Raw genomic sequence first — 19312 nt, 5'->3', positions numbered from 1 at the left:
CAGCATCAGTGCATGACCCGCTGTCACCTACCAACCCAGACACCTGTTTTGGCACAGCATCCAGCAGCAGGTTGGAAGCTGACTGGTTACAGCCTAGATTGGAGCTTCTTATCACATGCAGGACTTGCATCATTGTTTTGACAGCATTGACTTTAGGAAGAAAGAAAACCCTGTGATCAACTGCCTGACAGCCAGGAGGATGTTACTGCAGATCCACGGGGACTGTCCTCCTTCGCTGGAGCTCTGGTTCTTTCTCATGCTTGCTATTTCAGGCTAACAAACCAAAATTTTAATTAAAAGAAGAGTCCCATTTAAGTTCCTGAGAAGCCCTGCTCTAGCCTTGCTAATTAAAGACAAACTGACATGATCTGAAGTGAAAAAATAAACCAGGTCTGAAAAGTTTGAGAGTCATGGAAAGAGTCTGAGCTCTTAAGTGGGTTGAAACTCACTCTCCATGGGAGTGCTGCGTGTCATCCAGGCCCATGTTTCTCAGTTAGGACCTGGTTGGTCTCTGTAGAGCTGACAGACTCTCCAGAAGGTTAATCACAGCACCCCAGTTTGAAACTCGCCTGTCTCCTCTGACAACACAGAATTGAACCCAACATTGGTAGACAGATGCTGAAAGTGCTCTTTTCTCCACGTCCTTAACACGAGTGAAATGCCTGTCCTTTACTGCAGGGTCATTGCTCCTCTCCAACTCCAAGAGGCTGAGAACTCGTATGGATTTCCAGGTCACTTCCTTGTCCCAAACCGTTGGACATATCGTAACGTCCTGCAGCAATGAAGCCTTGGTGCAGCAGAGCCGCTCCATTCCTGTGCAAAGACTTCATGGTTTTAATTCAGTAATATTCTCTGGTAAAATTTTGCTTTGATTGAAATAGACGGTTTTGACACAGAGAATCCTTCAGATTGGATAGTTTGAAAGACTTTGAATACACCAAGCCATCGTGTCTCACTCCTGTCATTTCAACCGGAACAGTGCAAGTATCTGCACTTGATCTCCAACCTTTGCTGCTCTGAATCAGACCAGAGTGGAAATACTTTGAAGGTGCCAGAATCTCCCCCACCCACTCAAAACATGGATGTTTCCATGTGTAACACAGGACAAAATACAAGCTGTGTGCAGATAACTCTTCCCTACTGCGGAAACCATCAGCTGCCAACCGAGTTAAAATAGGGCTGGTGCAGCCTATGAGAACAGTACGAGAGTGATTTTCAGGTTCATTCCTGCTCTAGTCTCCCCTTTTTAGAGGTGAACACTATAGGAGTAACCCTTGGGGGGGGGGGGGGGAAATGTTTCTTTTTTGTTTGGTGGGTCTTGGGTGTTCCGTTTTGGGGTTTTTTTGCTCATTAGTTTTTTTAACTAATAGGGTTTTGCTTGTCAGCCTAAGTAAAAGCACACAAAAATAAACGAGACTTTGAAAGTTTCCCATTGCTATTCAGAGCTTGGTGGTCTTACACTCAAAGCAGGGACCACTCCTCTGTGCTCCTTTGAAGGCAAAGCCAGGCAGAGCAGACGAGACCACCAGGAAAAGGGGAACTGAAATCTAGCTTGAAATCCTTGGCCAAACTGACAGATGATGAAAACTAATAGAAAATGCATATGGAGCGTGAGAAACACAACAGAGCAACTAAGCCAGTTTCCTACATGAATAACATTTACAGCCAGTCTACCTCACACTATATCTAGGGAATCCAGAGGCCAAATTCAGCAATAAACAGTTGCAAATTTCAGGGACCTCAGTGGAAACTGCATCCGCTTGCTAGTAGCTGCACATGGGCTCTTGTTCCCCGAATTAAAAGGAGTGCAGGGTGCTTGATTGCATCTTGGCTCTTGATTACAAAGGCATCAACAGACAGAATTAAACAGTTTGCTTCCTGGCCTATTTAGCACCCTTGGGTGATGGGTTAGAGGGTAGGCAAGGTTTAGGAGATGTTTGTAATAGTTGTGCCAGAATCTGATTTTTTTTTTTCCTTAAATTTTTTGTCAAGACATTTGCAGCAGGTGATAAGGTTTCCTAAAGCTCTGGCCAGGCTCCAGAGGAAAAAAAAAAAAAAAGCAGTGAAAGTATATGAAAAGCAGCTCTGCACTAGGTTATAAGGCACCGCCTAAACCAGCTGCCATAGCAACTGCTATTAAAGAAAGAATTAGAGCATTCTTCACGGAAGTAGGAAAACTTGCAGTCAATAAGCGTAAGGATGGGATGCAAAGCAAAATGAAAGAGGATAAACATAAGCAAGTAGGAAAAATATGCAGAACTGAATGAGAAGCAGGGCCCCTTACACAGGTATATATGCTCTTGTGTTGTGGAGATGCCTATAAATACACTAAGACACCTAACTCCAACCTCATTAGCAAGCATTTTAGATATAGTTGATCCTGTCTTGGGGCAGGAGGTGGATTACATGACCTCCTGAGGCCCTCTCAACCTCTATTTTCCATGATTCTAGGAGGAAGAAATCTACACCAGCTGAGCTGAGCTGGCCCGAATCCAAAAAGGCAGGAATTTAAATCTGGAAAAAAAAATAGATTTAATCCACTTTTAAAGTTCTCCTTGATCAGGAGAAGGGGCAGAAAGCAGAGCCTGAATCTACAGCTTACAGCCAAGTTCTTCCTGTCAGAAACTATATCCAAGTACTCTGTTTTCAACTGCATCAGGGTAAAGCAGCCACGTCAGCTTTAGCCCTGCAAGAAGACTTCACCTCCAAAAATATTAATTTCCTCATCAATATTCATTTGCAAAGAAGAGTTAGATACTTGGCTGCAGAACTGTGCTTTTGGTTGTGGTTGTTTTGGTTGGGTTTTTTGACAAAATACACTTGAAAACAGAATGATGCTGCAAAACACCAGGTACCAGCAAGCTCTCGGGAACGATTATGCTCATGTCTTACATCCCTTTGGCAGAATTGGATTAGCCTTGGCTATCGGAGGTCACGGCCAAGGTGGGAAGACAGATGATAGTTCACTCCAGCTTGCTGCTGTTTATTACGCAGAAGATACCAGAGGTCCCCCACTGAGCTGCTATTTACACTCTCTGGTTTCTCATTATTGGAGTGGGACAAAACACACAGTTAATCGGAGCATAGGAAACAGCACACACCTGGAAGGCAGCCAGGCAGGCAAGAAACACATTGCCTGCAAGAAACCCCATGTCATAGCCCCGAGGAGCTGCCCAGGCAGTACTGTCAGCCCTTCCACGCCGTTATCCCACCGAGCAGGCAGCCAGGTGTGCTGCTTTCGGAGCTGGAGCCGACCTAAATCCAGAGCCATCGCTGCACTGCCATGCCTTGGTCCCCCTCGTGCGGGTGGCAGGCAGCGATCCCCCAGGGAAATCACAAGGACAACCAAGCTGGGAAGTTACTGACTAGGAAGAGTCACCGATATATCAGCAAGTATTATCAGGCTCAGATTGGGAAATTCTGGCTTCAACATTTGGCAGCCTGTAGATAGCAGAAAATAATCTACAGGCTGCCTCCATGTCATTGGAAGCAGAGTGGCCAGGTCAGGGAAGGGAAAGGTTAAACGCCAGCAATTTAGCACTTGGTTGTATGCACAAACATCCCCAGGCACCTGGTTGAATTAAGGTACCATCAATAATCTGCCTTCAGCTGACAAGAGCCCTGACGTCCCTGGCGAAGGCGGCCGTAGCGCCCGGAGCTCTCCCTGCTGTGATTTGGCCGGGCAGGGTTTGCAGAGCAGATGGTGACCTTACATATCCTACCTACTGCACCTTGCATGCACAACCCAAAGAGTTTCAGCCTTTACTCCCCATTGCCCAGATCTCATTTTGAAAGGGAATACTCAACTCTCACAGTTGCATTAAGAAACAACCATCAACAACACTAATAAAGCAAAGAAATGCCTAGTTTGTGTTTAGGGGTACATGCAACCAAGGAGACACCTGGTTCCAAATTTCCCCTCCAAAACACATTGCAGCCAAATTTTAGAAGCCAATTAAGTGAATTAAGCCACTTCTAGAAAGAAACAAAATCTGGGATTGGCAACAGTCATTGGCCAAACCGTTTAATTTAAAACACCCTGAATCCAAACAGACTGTCCTTACAGGAGGGACAAGTAGTTCAAATCCAGTGTTTATTCATTATCTTTTAATATTATTTGTAAGATACATAAGAAATATTTTCAGTGGTATCAGAAATGGTGGAAGCTGGCACACGAGTAAAAGCCAGAAACTGAAATAATGTGAAACCAATCCGTTTCCATCACGCAAGCTGAGAATGCACGCTCTGCTAAAACATGGGGCAAGCAGAAAGATGTGCCCGCGGAGGTGGGGGTGAGCAGCTGGGCCTGCAAGAGGTTGAGAGGGGGTATGGGTATGTTTAAATTTTGAACAAAAAATTCCAGCCATGATCCCTACGTCACCATTTATCATCAAGGACAGTCAGAGCACATTTGCGTGCGCGTTTTCAGTACTTGTTTTAGTCAAAAAAAGCAATTGTTCACTGCGTGGGGCACAGGAAAGAGACTGCTTGTGCTGTTTGCCTTGCTGTGCATCAAGAAACTCAAACGATGCAGAATTTCTGGTCTGTAAGTATGGAAAGAGTCTGTTTCCCAACTCGCACATCTTGGAACAGTGAGCAGTGATGTGCAGTGCATGCAAGAGCCAGCGCCCCAAGAACAGACACCCCCATCCTTCTAAAAGGGATTAAAAGGAGGCTTGACCCACTGAAACCAAAGCTCTTCTACAACAGCTGGTGTCATATTTTATAAAACACATTCTGAAGTTAAGGAAACATCTCATTTTGTTATTTAAAAATTTTTTTAAAGTATTTCTGATCAAACTTTTTTGTTTGAAGAAAGGGTTTGGTACACAATATTTGACTCCAGATTCGGAGAGGGAGAGGGACTCATCCCAGAAAAACCTGAGATGGACTTTCAACGTTAATTTCCAAACAGAAAAGTTGGCATTGCAAGCTGTTATGGAAATCATTTTCCCACTTGATTGAAATTCCAGGAAGACAGAAAAAAATAAAAGATTATTTACTTGTTATGACAACAGAGAAAGTTGCATATTCAATATTGCTTGTGCTCCCAGATGCCATCTAGTTAGATGCCATATGCAAGCCACCCCCCATTGGCATCACATCCAGATTTCATGAAAAAGCCAAGTGAAATGTGGCCAAATATGTGAATCTGCTTTTGGAAGACATACCAACCACCATTAACAAAATTAACAAAGTCCATCACTGCCAAGGGCTCCTACACACAGCTTCCCAAAGAGGACGGGTTTCATTTCCACACCTATAGAGTTTAAAACTCAAGAAATGTCTTTTTATTGAACAGAAACTTTCAATTTCTGACTCAAGTCATTCCCCAAATACCCAGATAAACACTTCAGACTGCTGGCAATAAAAGAGATTTTTTTATTTTTTTTTTTTTTCCAGAGCCCTTCAAAGGGCACGAAACACAGGAGAAAAATCGTCTCAGACAGATAAACGCACTTGCTCATAGACGTGGACACAGGAACTCCATGCAAAAAGCTTCAGGAGACTAATAATGTGGGTGGAAAATTAAGGCACCTCATAAAAGGTTTTTTGTAACAAGGGAACAGTTCACATCAACTCGGAAAGGTTAAAGCAAGCAATTTATAGACACTAATTAGGGCCTCTTTTTAAAGTGCCTTTGCAAATGACAAGGTTGGTTTTATTCCAGAAAGGTGCAAAGGGAGCGCAGTAGGAGCTGCCTGGGGATGGCTCCCGAAAGGGTTTGTCACACTTGTCATTGCCGCACATTTACAGGAGATTTAAGGGTCGTCATCGAGGGAAACGTGGGGGATGTATTTATACAAGCAAGCTGCGCAATACTTATACCCTCCTCAGGGGAATCGCCTCCACGCCGGCGCTCGACCCAGTGAGCCCCACACTTGCGCCCGCTGCCCTGCTAATGGGAACCGCTTTCCCGGCTGCCAAGCCCAAGGTCATCAATCCTGAGTCTTCATTCACTTTCTGGCTCACCAGCCATAAGGATCTGCATGGTTAAACTTCTGCAGAAATGCTGTTTTATGCAGCACCCCGGCTCTGACGAGGTTTTTCTTGCAGGATGAAGTGCCAGAAGGTGGGAGCTGCAGGACTTTGCAGCGATGCTTCCCGGAGCCACGGCCGGGGGGGCAGCGGGTACCTGTGGGGAGGCAGCTCTCATCTCACAGCAGGAGAAACCAGGGCACCTCCAGCGTTGCTGGAAGGTGAGTCGGCCCTTTGAGGGCTTTATTTCTGCGTTGGTTCACTGAAGGGAACACAGCTCACACCCCAGCCAACACAAACCCCTCCAGCTTCTGTCGTACAGGTGGGAGCTCCCGCAGCCAACGTGCCGGGAGTGCAAAGGAACTTCCAGGCAGCAAGTGCCGCATGTCTGTACAGGCAACCACTTTACCCATCTCTGGGATCTTTTTTTGATTTACAGACACCAGCTCCTCTCCGCGTGCTCTGGGACTGCTTTTATAGGAGCTCAGCAATGTAGAAAGACCTGGACACGACAACTCTGCAGCAGCCGGGGCTGCATTCAGGGACCAGCCTCTTCCCCATGGTTTCAGTCCATCACCTTGCAGGATGGCCTCAAAGGGCCACAGCCTTCAGCAGCCCTCACAATTTCTTTGCAATTAGTACAGTAGCTTATGAAGCATTATTTTATCACATTATAAAGCAACTCTCCTTCGCAGCCGTTACAACAGCCCAGAGGTTGTATACAACACTGCTGCTGCCCGTAAGCTCCATATGGGCTGAGTGTCCTACCCTTTGCACTGTCCCCCTGCCACCAGCTCAGATCGTGCCTACAGCTGGGTGACCGCTTGAATGTACTTCCATTTACAACAGTGATTGTGCATGATGCCCCTCCACAACATGCCCTTCCCAGCTCCTCCGCAGGGGAGAGTGGAGCGGGTCCAGTGTGGCAACTGGGAGTGCCTTGCTCTCACCTCGGAGCTCACCCACGAACTGCCTGTAGATGTTTCAGCTTTCCAAACCAAAGGTCCCAGCCAGCATGCTGCAGCCCAAGGGGATCGCTGCCCTCAGCCTGGGGTTGCTGCCCATCACCTACTTCTCCCCAGCGTGACTGTCTGCTCACATCTGCCACCGGCGTGTTTGCGGTGCGCTCCCTGCCCTGGCTCTGTCAGCAGAGATCCGAAGGAGCTTTAAATAGCAGCTTGTTTGTTAAACCTGGGATGCTTTGACAGATCTGTCGCAGAAGATGCAAGGACCACGCGGGCACGAGCTGTCACCCCTTTGCAGCTCCTGCCCATGCCAGGGCTGGCGGTCCCTAGGAGCCCTTGCCTTCAGCCCTGTTTTTGCCACCACACTGAGATACAACTACTCTGCAACATGCCTGGTCACCTGTGGACTCATCAGCTGCAGACAAACCTGGATTTCATACACGGGAAAGAAGTCCTCTTCATCAAGGCTGTCATGTTTGCAGAGCAGAGAGGTCACAAGTTAGGTGGGAAGCCGGGGTGGCTCTGCCAGGCAGGCCGCGCCATCGATGGCAGAAGGAAACAGGGATGAGCAAAGGTGCTGCAGATACCCATGGGGTATCGGGCACATGGGAGCCAAGCAAAATGAACACTGCTCTTTCAGCTACACCTGGGCAAGGCGCAGGCAAAGGACAGGGAAGTCAGCACGTCCAGGTCTTCAGGGACAAGGGGCTGCTCCCTAAAGAGCAGGGCAGGGTTTTGCCCCCACCAACTCCATCCTACAGGGCTCAACCCCCCGCCTCGATCAGAAGGTTACACCACAGCACAAGACACCTTCCTGATAAAGAGCTAACTCACCACCCAAGTCCGCTTTCTTTCTCCAGATTTCATTGCACAGTGCCTACTACCATCCCCTCTCCCACTTCAGAAGTGAGAATGTTAAAATAATACAGAAATACAGAGAAGTAACAAAGAATGGAAATGGCACACCTGCTCAGAGGTAGCTTGGAGGTGACGCGTGCCAGCTGCACCCACAGCTCTCTAACCTACCTCACACTAACTTCTCAACTTCTTAATCAATTATATTTCACCTCCCCCTCCACCTCCCCCATGGAAATAAAAGGTGATTCATACAAGGTGATTCATACATCAAAATAATCACCCGGGACCTCCAAAAGCCCAGGAATTCTGTCACTTTGGCTTAGGGCACTTGATAAGGAATTTTCCCAGTTTGGCATCTAGATTTGACTGTCCCCACCTCCCATTTATACTGGTCCCACAGCACAGAGGGGGCAGAGCAGGGACAGAACCTGCCCACACACTATTTTTAGGACTTCAATTAATTGACCACAAAACAAATAGAATTTTAAAACTAGAGGCATCTGAAAAATCCAGCTACACAGGGGAAGCACCTGTGGCAACAGGGATATTGCCCCTGCCCTCTCCAGTGGGTGGAGAGGTTGATTTTCCACTGAGCAAGGAAGTGCCTTTATCACATTTGGTGTAACCAGCATCACATCGGAAAGACCGACTGATGGTTAAAGACCACTACCTGGGCTCGCCTACAGAAAGAGGTCAACATGATTATAGCACCAAAAGAGACCTGCAGCAATGGATTTTCCCTTACAGGAGGGAAAGAGTGAAGCTGTGAGCTGAAAGCTCAACTCCTGCATCCCCAACAGCAAAGTATCCACATCCACACGTGGTGCAAGACCATCATCCACAGGACCTCTGACACCATTGACACAGTATGTCAATGCCACTGCCTGAACACTCGCCAGCCCTCCCTGCTCACTGCCATCAGGGTGCACAACTACCCTCCGCCAGTGCCATGTTTGCAAACACCTCCACCATTTGTGCATCTCTCACAAAATAAGAAGGTATTTGTAAGGCCATGAAGAAGCTTTCCTCCTTCCAAACTTCCCAGATCCAAAGACAGAAAGTGCAGAAAGCAAAATTACAAGGTTGGACCTCTTGCAGGCCTGTTGGCCGTATCACACCCTCCAGCCCAAGCACTGAGCACAGGCACCGTCGCTGCACAAAGAGGAGGAGGATGAAACGCTTGTTATTCACCCCAGCACCGTGTCCTGTCACTTACAGGTGGGCAGCTGGGTACAAAACCCAAAGCCATACCCTGAAAAGTATCTTCCAGCGCAGGCAGAGGTGATACAGTCATAAATCTGTCATCCCAGGCAATGCCAACAGACACAATTTCACAGTAGGGCTCTAGCTGGCTTCACCATTGGGGCTCTCCTATAAGACTACAACAGCTCAGAGTGAGAAACACAGGTTCACTGAAGCAAAGAGCTGGAAGCAACTGTTAAACCTTTAAAGCAAGAAAGAAACAAATAAAAGCCTGCAGTTTCCAGGGCATTATCACATGTCTGCTCTCCCAGAGAGAAGCTACAAACGCACACAAAACCAGAGACACATAGCAGGGCTTGGCAAACGCTCGTAACACACCACCCAGGCAGGCACCACTGCCCACCACCAACATGCTCCATTTCCCAACAAGTCCAAAAGCACACACACAAGGACAAGTTACAGTGCCCAAAAGGCCTTCTCGGAAACAGGGACACGACCTTGGAGAGATTCCTCACAAGACAAGACGAGATCCTTGCCTTTCACCCACACACCAGGCAAGTGTATACTGTTTATTGCAAAAGATGCTGGAAACTAGCAGAGATGCAAACTCAAGCTGACCAGGTTTCCCAAGTATCACCCTTGCCTCTGTCATGCCAAGGGATCAGGAAGATCACACCAATTTTTCTACCTGGCAGAGCAGCAACCCCAAAGGCTGCTCCAGATCTTCACCAATAAATGTTTTTACTTCTCTGCAGAGAAGTAAGCTCTGGCTCCCCAGAGCTTACATGTTTTCCCCGTGCTGTGCTGAGGCTAATGGGGATTGACTTTCAGACTTCTTTTTTTTCCTCCCTTCAGATTTTGAAGCAAAAGCAAAGCACTTTGATCCACTTTGAAATGGTGCAATTAAACAAATTTATGAACAATTTTCAGTTCTTTTCTATAGGAAGCATTAAGCAAACCCATGCTTTTCAGTATTTTGAATAGGGAAAAAATTCATATATTCATGTAGCCCTCAATCTATCCTCCCAAGGAGGGAAGATGAAGAGATTTACACTGACATGTAAATCCCTGTGACAGACTTCTGTAAAACCACTAAGAGGCACACCCAGAAGGCAAAGAAGTTTTTCACACCTTCTGTAAGTAGAAAGTGTGAAAAGGAAAGAGATGACAGCCGCCTCCCTCTCCCTAAATCTCAGTCATAACTCCTGCCCTATCCTGGCATTTGTGCACCCACTTCCGATGTCAATCTAGGTAATGCTGGTGCCACACACAGTGCTTTGAGGACCCCGGTTATACCAGAGATGGCAACACTCTAGAGACCAACAGCCACATCAAGGGTAGTCAGTTCATGGATGTCAACACCGATGTCTCTGCACACCACAGCGCTACATGGACCTCACAAAGCAGCCAGAGAAATTGCCAGATACAAGCGCCATACCTTCCTCCAAGTCGTTCCTCAGAGAAGCCTCCAGCAGAGCGACGCTGGCTTCAAAAGACACTTTCTTTCTGTTAACAGCATTTCTCTTCTTTTCATGCTTCCTCTTCTTATGCTGCATCTCCTTCTCATACTGTGCCCATTTCTTCAGCTGCTGAGCCCTCCGCTTCTGGGCTGCCCGCAGCCTCTCCAGCGTGGGCACCTTATCCAGCAGCTGCAGCTCCGTCAGGAGGTCCACGTGGGCATCCATCGCTTCTGCCGAGAGAGAGGGGGTGAAGGATGTCCCAGCGGGAAACGACGTCCCACCGCAGGTCCTCTGGGTCGCAGCTGCCTGCTGCTATACCAGCATCTTGAGGCCGAGCTGGGAAGGGCCCATCGCAGTGTCTGATGAGAAGATGGTGGAAAGCTGAAAGGAGGAGGAAAGTGTGAGGGATCAATCTCATCATCCCGTACAGACAAGCAACGAAGACCAGCCCATTGGAAAACGTGACCGGCAACACCTACCATCTCAAAAGGCAGCTCACTTCATTGCACTTTAATTGCTTGCTTGTTCTCACTGGCCTTTGTGATTCTGCCCTTCACTCACTCCAAACACCCAAGCAAAACCCTCTTGATTAAGCAGTAAGTTTAGTGTGCAATTCATTCATGTCCATAGTTCAAGGTAGCCCTCTCAGGAGCAGAAGTCTTGATAAGCAAAGACTTTATATAATTGATATCATGAGCACAGTATTTGATATAATTCCTCAGACAACTCAGGAGCAGTTCAAGTACTGAGACACATCCTTCCCTTCAGCTGGCCCCTTGCGGTGTAACCATCATCCCTCGTTGCAGGTGCCCCCGGACGGTGCCAGGACTGCGCTGCACCGACGCACACCAGCACCCACCTCCCTGAAGCATTTCAGTCTGAGCAGCAGAACACAGGGCAGAGGAGACCGAGACCGCAGTGGCAGAGCCCAGGGCAGCCACAGACACCAGACAAGGTCGTCCCAGCATAAATAACCCAGAAGCCAGAGACTAGAAATGCTGTGGGGGTACCCGTCCAGCACCCCGAGACCTGGTAGGTTTTCTCAGAGGAGCTCTACCCACCAGAAGCACCATCTGCGCTCTTCTACTTCATCCATCAGCCCCTTCTCACCCCAGCCCTAGCCAAGGGCAGACAGAGAGGACATGGCTCCCAGGGAGGTATTATAAACACTCAATTGCCTCAGCTACTTAAAAACACGGGGGGTTGTGTTGCTTTCTCTCTTTCTTCAGGTTTTCTTCTTCACTACACATCATCTCATTCTGGTTTTGCTGTATGGGCTCCACAAGCACAGTAACGAGAGCAGTTAAATCACAGCCCCAGTCTCTTGGTGTGACCACAACACCAGAGACCTCTGAGCAACACTACCCACACACAGAGCTGTCAGCCGGGGGACCCACGGGCAGCCGCCCAACCATCCACCACACAGGAGGAAACGAGTCCCAGATTTAAGGAGCAGTGCAACAGGGAAAGGTGTATTTGAAATAAAGCCAATGTTACCGGCAAATTGAATGAGTCCTTTGCAAGCAGACTTGTGCAAACGACATAGAATGATAAGGTGAGCGTGCCAAATCAAGGTAAGCTGCAAATCACCACATATGAGACAAGAGCTGTTATGGTTCAGCCAGCTTGGAAAGGGGAGGGGAAAAGAAGAGAAAGAGGGGAAATAAAAAAAAAAAAAAAAAAAGAAGAGATGATTGAGAAAGGAGACTGGAGAGCTTACATATTCACAGCATCTGAGAAAGCCTCAACAGGGCAGCTGAAACCCTTCCTTGCTCAACTCTCCTGCTTCAAAAGACAGGAAACATTCTCTTAAGCAATGGATGCAAAGCATCTATGGGAAAAATAGCAGCAGAATAGAGGTAGCTAGGCAGCTAGACCCAGGTGAGAAACGTGGTGAGGATACCAAACCTCATCCCATCCAGCCAAGCCAGAAAAAGCCACTGTTCATCCCTCTTCAGAGGGCAAAGCAGCCCAACTGAGGAGGGACTACTCTGAGGAGCTGCAGGGAAATGTCCATGCAATGCAGCACATCCACCACATCCCAGTGAATTTCGTAAGGCTGAGACATCCATTCCTTCCAAACACTGCTACAGACCTTCCACAGGGCTTTGACCTTACCTATAAATATCTCTGCAGACTGACAGCGAGGCACACCATTTCCTCCGCAAGATAATTGATTTGAGAACTGGAAGCAAACAAACTCAGCCAGAGCACACAGGCAGGTCCCGGGCAGTCGCTTTATCCAGTAAATGGCCACCAGAAGGCCAAGAACAGCTTCAGCAGCACCTGAAAACCTTATTTTGAGGGTTTCAGGATCGACCTGAACAAAAAGTCCCTGTTCCATCCCGTAAGAACTTAAGATTGCAAAAAAATGTCCCTGTGTGGAACTAAAGCAAACGCAAACCCTTGCAAAGTTTTTCGTAAGAGAGATACTACCTAGAAATTCAAACGTTTGCCTGAGATGGAAAATATCAAGTCACAACTGTAGCGTGCCACTGGAAAGCGAGGGAAGCACGCCACGGCTCCTCCACGGCACGAGATCCCCACGCAGCCATCCCTGACCTGTGCCCGCAGCCCCCACGAGCCAGGACTCACCACAGCCCCTAGAAATGCTGTTGACAAGACTGGAATAAATGCAGCCCACTCGTCAAAAAGCTTCTGTTTTGGGGCAGACACATTTTCCAAGCACAGGCACTTGGCTGGAAAGCTCTTCGCCACCTCTCGGTGAACTCGGCACCGCTCCTGCCCCTTGCAGGCATTCAGGGGAAGGTATCTTTTTTGGCGATCTCCGCTCCACTAACACAGGCTGCAGATCTGAAGCCCCATTTACAATACCTCGAAGGAGGGGAGATAAGGGCAGGAAATGCCTCTCGACATACCACACACGGCACTCCCACCCTGCTCTCTTCCAGGCCACTTCTGCCATTGTTTGCTGAAAGATGAACAAATATTTTCCAAAACACACCTGAAGTAGAAATGAGGACCTAATTTTGCACGTTTATTAAAGCAAATAAACCTCATTTCAGCATTTCCCTGCTTACCACAAAAAAATCAGGAAGCTTTCTTGGTGGTATTAAGACTGTACCTTGGAAAAATCATCAGGACATTGATTTATAAAGAGAGGAGGAGCGTGGCTTGCTCTGCTTGCCCACATTTCAGCTTTCCTGCATGCACCTCGTCTTCCAGCAGCTCCTATGCTCCCACAGTAGAACAAAAGGGAGATGCGAGTGGCCTACAGAGAGGAACGACTTGGAGAGGGGAGATCCACAAACACCAAAGAGACATCTTCTGGAAATACCAGTCACCAGCACCTCCTCAAACCAACCAGAAAATGAACCTCTGAAGGAGCAGAGAGGTGCCCCTGAGAGGTCATCCTGAAAGGGACACAGCTCAACTTCTCCCAGACTTAGGTACAATTCCCTTAGCACCCTCCGAGGACCCCAGAGGCTCAGAAAGACTCTGGCTCCATCACTCTGGCTGCCTGCTTTCCAACAACCTACTTTCTTCCCTGCACCAAGAAAATGGCACGTTGACTTCTCTGCACAAACTGGTCAGTCTAACTATAGCACAGTTCCAGGCCGCAGCATTTGTTTACCTGCAAAGCGACACAGAAGCTGGCTGTGTGGGTGACTGTGGCTTGCAAGGCATCGCATTTTGGTTTCTGTTTTATTTAAAGAAGAAGAAAAAAAAAAAAAAAAAAGCACTGTTCCTCGTGTTCGACCGAGCTGAGTTTCCATGAGCTCAGCAGATCTGCCTGCCGCTGTGCTGAGCACATCCTGCCAGCCACACACGGCCCCCGGCCCCACAGGGACAACAGACAACTATTTCAAGGGCCAAAAGGAAGACGAGACGCTCGCTATTGTACTGTGCTTGTGCCATCGCCATCCTCTCAGTGCTGCGGCAGAGAAAGACCCACTGAACCGTGGCACAGATCAGTCCCTACAAAGGGCTTGCAAGTGTTTGGAAAGAAAAAAAAAAAAATGCCAAAGTTTGCCAAAGTTTGCATTTCCTGTACATTTTGTCTCACCTTAGTACAAGATTCGTCTCACTAAGCTCGAAAGGACTTTCAGGGCACTGGTTACTCAGCTGCAATACAAGAAGAGATGATGATTCTGTGAATGAGAATTTAGCGAGTCAGTGGTTGCAACAAGCTGCCTACCCAGGCACCAACCCTGCCTGGAGGGGCCCTTCCCCTTCTTCCCATTTCACATTTAGAGGCTGGCACTTGCATCTTGAAAAGCAGTGTGCTTATTTTGCTGTTCTAGCACACACTCAGAGCTACCCTCCTTGATCTCTCTACAAAGGATTCAATTTGCAGACACTCTGCCATAATATTGCTGAGGTTGGAGCTGGATCCATTAAAACAGCCACATTGCTGAGTGATGCTGGAGAGCCTCCTCATCTCCCCACCAGACGATGAAGCTGGAGCGAAGACTGCAAATCCTCCATCACATCTCTGCGAGGCACTGCTTAAAGCACAGCGTGATGCTGAAGCAGAACACAAACACAAGAGTCCTTCACTTAAGTGTCATCAATTGACTTCGGTTTTATTGCACTTAAAAAAAATAAACATAAACCATAGAAGAGCAACCCTTGAATGGGACACCTTGAAATGAAATAGTTCAGCAACCAGAGAATTATTCTAAGTTATGCAACTTTCAAGCAAAGGTAAAATTCAAGACCCAGGTATGTGAGCAGCCACTTCTGACATCAAGGAGACCATTCTCATTCACTGGATTGCTTGTTTGCAGGCCCCTGCAGGATTGGGCCCTGCCGATTAGGTGAAGCATCTGTGTTTGCAGCATAAAGTCAAGTCAGTGACACAAAGAGCGACAGAAGTAACCCTCTCCACCTCACCCCAACCTCATCTTCTCTCAGCCTGGAATTGGAAACCAAGCATGAAAGCCTAGAGCAGGGATCTGAGCCACAGAGGCAGCTTGCAGAGGAGGTGGCTGATTTTTTTATTTCATTAAGAGTCAACTCCTGCACCATGGTAAAGTGAGGAATTGCCAAATTTCCTCTTTCTGCTTCCTACGAGGGCCGAGGCCAATCTGTGCTATTCATGCCCCACGAAATGCTAGATGACCAGCCCATCGCAGCCCTTTTGCTGAACCCATCCTCTGGCAACAAGCACCAGTGAAGAATTCACAGGACTTATCTTTCAGATATCACCTTCAGGATTGTCACTGCTTGGTGACACAAAGCGGCCGAAGGCACATGCTCTGCATTGCTGTTTCTGCTGTTGGCCAGGATCTCCCCAAGGTTCAGAGGGAAGCAACAAAACGGCTCTTCATCGCTTGCTCCCCGATGAGGGGAAGAGCTCACTGGCAGCTTAGCAGCGGTAACATCGTCCAGAGACAGACAGAAAGCCACCGAGAGAAGGAGGTGACAGACTGAGGGACAGGCAGGAGCAGCAGAGAAAGGCAGGCACAGGAGTTCAACTGTCCCCAAGGGAGAACAAGGCAGGGGACACAGGGGGCTGCCCAAAGCGTGGATATGCCATGGGGCTGACCACACACAAAGAGCCCAGGTCCATTCCCTCCCTCCCCGCAGCCCAGACCGGGGGTGAGAAGGGCAGCAGCGTCCCCCTCCCGCCCTCCCCAGAGGAACTCTCTCCAAGTCATTTCCTAAGCTGTGTCACCGCCGAGCACGTAACCCCGCCGGCTCTGCCAAGGCGCTCCCCACCCCACCACCAGCACGCAGGCTGCTCCCAGCAGCAACCTGCAATACCCCCGGGGCGGGGGGAAACCAAACCTCTCTTCTGGATTGCTGATGGGAACAGCAAGCCCTCTTCTGGATCAAGAGCTTTTGAGGGTTTTAAGGTTTTGTGGGTTTGGTTTTTTTTTTTTTTTAATTAGTACAGGGTGCCTCAAGACAAGAGGGCTGTGCCAGGATGACCATAGCCTCCAACCAGCGTTTCTTTCCTTATTGTAACTGTTTCTCTCACCTCCTGCCTTTTAAAAAAGCATTTAATTAGAGCATCATCAACAAGAACGCTGCATCAAGCCCAACCACCCAAATCGTTATAGTTCTATAACAGGGGACTCAGCCACTGGGTCTTCCACACGAAGACTGGACAGAGGGTCAGATACCAACAGCAACCATGCAGCAAACTGGGAATGGGAGTTCAAACCACAAGACGCATGCCTGCCCCTCCAAGGAATCACGGCCCTAAAACACTTGTTTTTGCCTGCAACGCTACAGAACAGTCATGTTTCCTACAAAGCCCAGGGGAGGAGAGAACCCGCGGTAGGAGGCTGCAGTGGTAAGCAATTCAAAACGCAGCGTTTCCCGTATCCTGAAGGGTTTCCTTTTTTTTCCTGAAACTGAAGTTTTTATTTCTCTAATATCACACCCTGCCAGACAGGTTGTACCATTTCCCCTGTCTGGATCTCTGTGCAGTGCCCGCGATGCAAGTGGGCACTGACCACCATCTCCTCCGGGACGTCAAGGCTGGGAGCACAGCTGAAGTCAGAAACCTGCTGCTGGTAACACATGCACTCTGAACACAGCCCAAGGCAGCACATTAAACAACAGCTTGACGTACCTGTAAGCCAGCACTTTCAAAATAATATGCAACAAACCCTTCTCCAGAGGTCAAGAGCATCCACTGATGAACACAGAACAAGGTCACTTGCTTGACTTCAGGCAGCAAACTCACTGCAAGAGCTACACCACACCTCAGGATTATTATTTCTAGTCCTGTGCTCCAGCCGTGGGGTACTGGTGAAACCCTGCTCATCCCTCGGTGCTACTCCAACAGCCCTGGCTATTGCTTCTGGTAGCAAATAATTCTTGCATGCACCATGTGATGCTCCCTGCACTGTGCTGCGAGCCTCACAACACCCGCAGGTCAACCACACAGAGGAGTGAAAATTATGAGAATTGTTGCTGCATGATTTAATTTCACTGGTATCTTCGAAGCAAACAGCTCCCTTCCCCACTCAGGGCTTCTGCAGCATTTTAAGCAGCAAATGCTCAGCGCTACCAAATGAATGGTTCCTCCTGAAGGAATGAAGGGGAAAGTAGCAGGAAACATCACTTAAAAAAAGAAAAAAAAAAAAAAAGGTATTTCAGTCAAGACCCCTTAGGGGACACAACTTCCTACAGTCTGCCTTGAAGTGCTGGTGAGGAAGAGCAGGTATAGAAGTCCTCTGGGTGAGAGAGCTCATCAAAAATTGGGAGTTTCAGGAGAGATTCTTGGCTTTCCCACAGGTTTCTTGTATGCAAAGTAAGTAACTTAATCTGTGCCCCAATTACCTTCTTAAAGTGAAGATACCATTTTACCCACCTGCAGCAAAGGGAGTTTCATTGCTACTTGATGGTAAGTTTGGTGGTGAAGGTACCTCAAGCAAAGTTATTTTTCGAGCTTAATGAAAAGCTCAAAATTTAAAGCTAAATTCTTCCCCAGAGAATTAAAAACATTTTGGTTTGGTCATTTATCTTTAGTTCCAGATAATCTCTCCCTCTTCAATGAGATCCATCCTAGCAGTAGGAATGAAATACAATCAAGAAGAAAAAAGCAAAACATCAAGTCAAAGATCTCTTTGGAACCAATGCTGGTAATAGAAAATTTTAAGTGCCTCGTTCTTTTCTCCTCACAGCTCTTCCACTCCCTAACAATATTGGCAGTTGTTTGAGAAAAGCCCCTCAGTATTTTCGCTGTATATTTCCTGTAAACACTCAACATGGCACAATATACATTCTTTTTCCTATCAATATTTCAACATGGGCTTCCTTAAAAAAAGGACTTTCTGTGCCAAGCAGTCCTCCCCCACCTCAGCATGCTTGGAAACACGCTGCTTCTTCTAGTGGCACCTCAGTGACAAGCAAAACAAATCTGGTGGTGGTCCCCAGGCATATATAGGCTGACCATTAAGCTCCCATCAGTGGTTGGAGAGCTGGGTCTTTGGGTTCACTGGACACAGCCAGAGCAGGCTTTGCTTTAGTAGGACACAAGCCCAAGCACAGCTTACCACACACGACATCGGAGCAAGCCAGAGCATTAAAGCCAGACCTACTCAGTGCTTCCCTCCACGTGGTTCTTGTGCAAAGCTGCTCCTTAAGCCAAATTCCCAGTGCAAGGCAGCAGGACTTGGAGGAGGTTTAGAAAACCTTAATCTAGAAGCTCCGCAGAGCAAATGATCTTTTCAATGTCTGCTGCACACAGCTCTCTGAAGGCTCCCACTTTTCTGCATTAAACTGTCCCTGCCTGGGGAGATTTTCAAATCCTAAACTTTTATGTGGATAGTTTTTATGTTCACTAGAACTCTGGGGTTTTTCCTCCCCTCTCCATTTTCACTGCCTAGCATCCAAGGGCAGCGCGGGCTCCTCCAGCCCCCGGTTTGAGGCGTAGCTCTGGTCTGGGTGCTGGGCGCCCCTCCAAGGGTGCCTTGGAGCTGCAGAAACCGCTCAGCCCCCTTTTGCTTTCCGAGGTGAAACCTCAGGTTTGCCTCCTGCTTTCAGGTCGATTGGTGAATCAGTAAAAACAGATGCCCTGGGCTCTTGGCCATCAGCTTGCCATTCAGAGAAGGGAGAGGGATATTTCAGTTAGTTTGAACTTGAAAAATCTAACTGTGATTTTGAATGGAGTTAAAAATCAGAAACTAAGTTCGGGGCTCAATTTCAAACCACACACCAAAATAAGTCATCCCCTTTTAACCTAGTGCAATAGAGAAAACTATTCAACAGCCCGTAAATCTGCAGAGAGCATGCACTAATTGTACTGATTCATTTTTTTCCTCAGATGAGGACTGTATACATCAAACCATGAGCAAAGGTCCCCCCTCTGCTCCCCGCTGACCTGTACCCGAGACAGTCACAGGCTCAAGGCAGCACACGGGACTC

General features: G+C 47.9%; 1 pseudogene; it reads right to left on the bottom strand.

The window, feature by feature from the left end:
- The window catches only part of LOC122154162, a 60085-nt pseudogene that overhangs the window by 30531 nt on the left and 10242 nt on the right, over positions 1-19312 (bottom strand).

This window comes from Tyto alba, unplaced genomic scaffold (assembly GCF_018691265.1).
Source record: "Tyto alba isolate M040663 unplaced genomic scaffold, T.alba_DEE_v4.0 Super-Scaffold_33, whole genome shotgun sequence".
Taxonomy (NCBI): domain Eukaryota; kingdom Metazoa; phylum Chordata; class Aves; order Strigiformes; family Tytonidae; genus Tyto; species Tyto alba.
The sequence above is the reverse complement of the archived record's forward strand: the minus strand, read 5'-3'. Positions and strand labels throughout refer to the sequence as shown.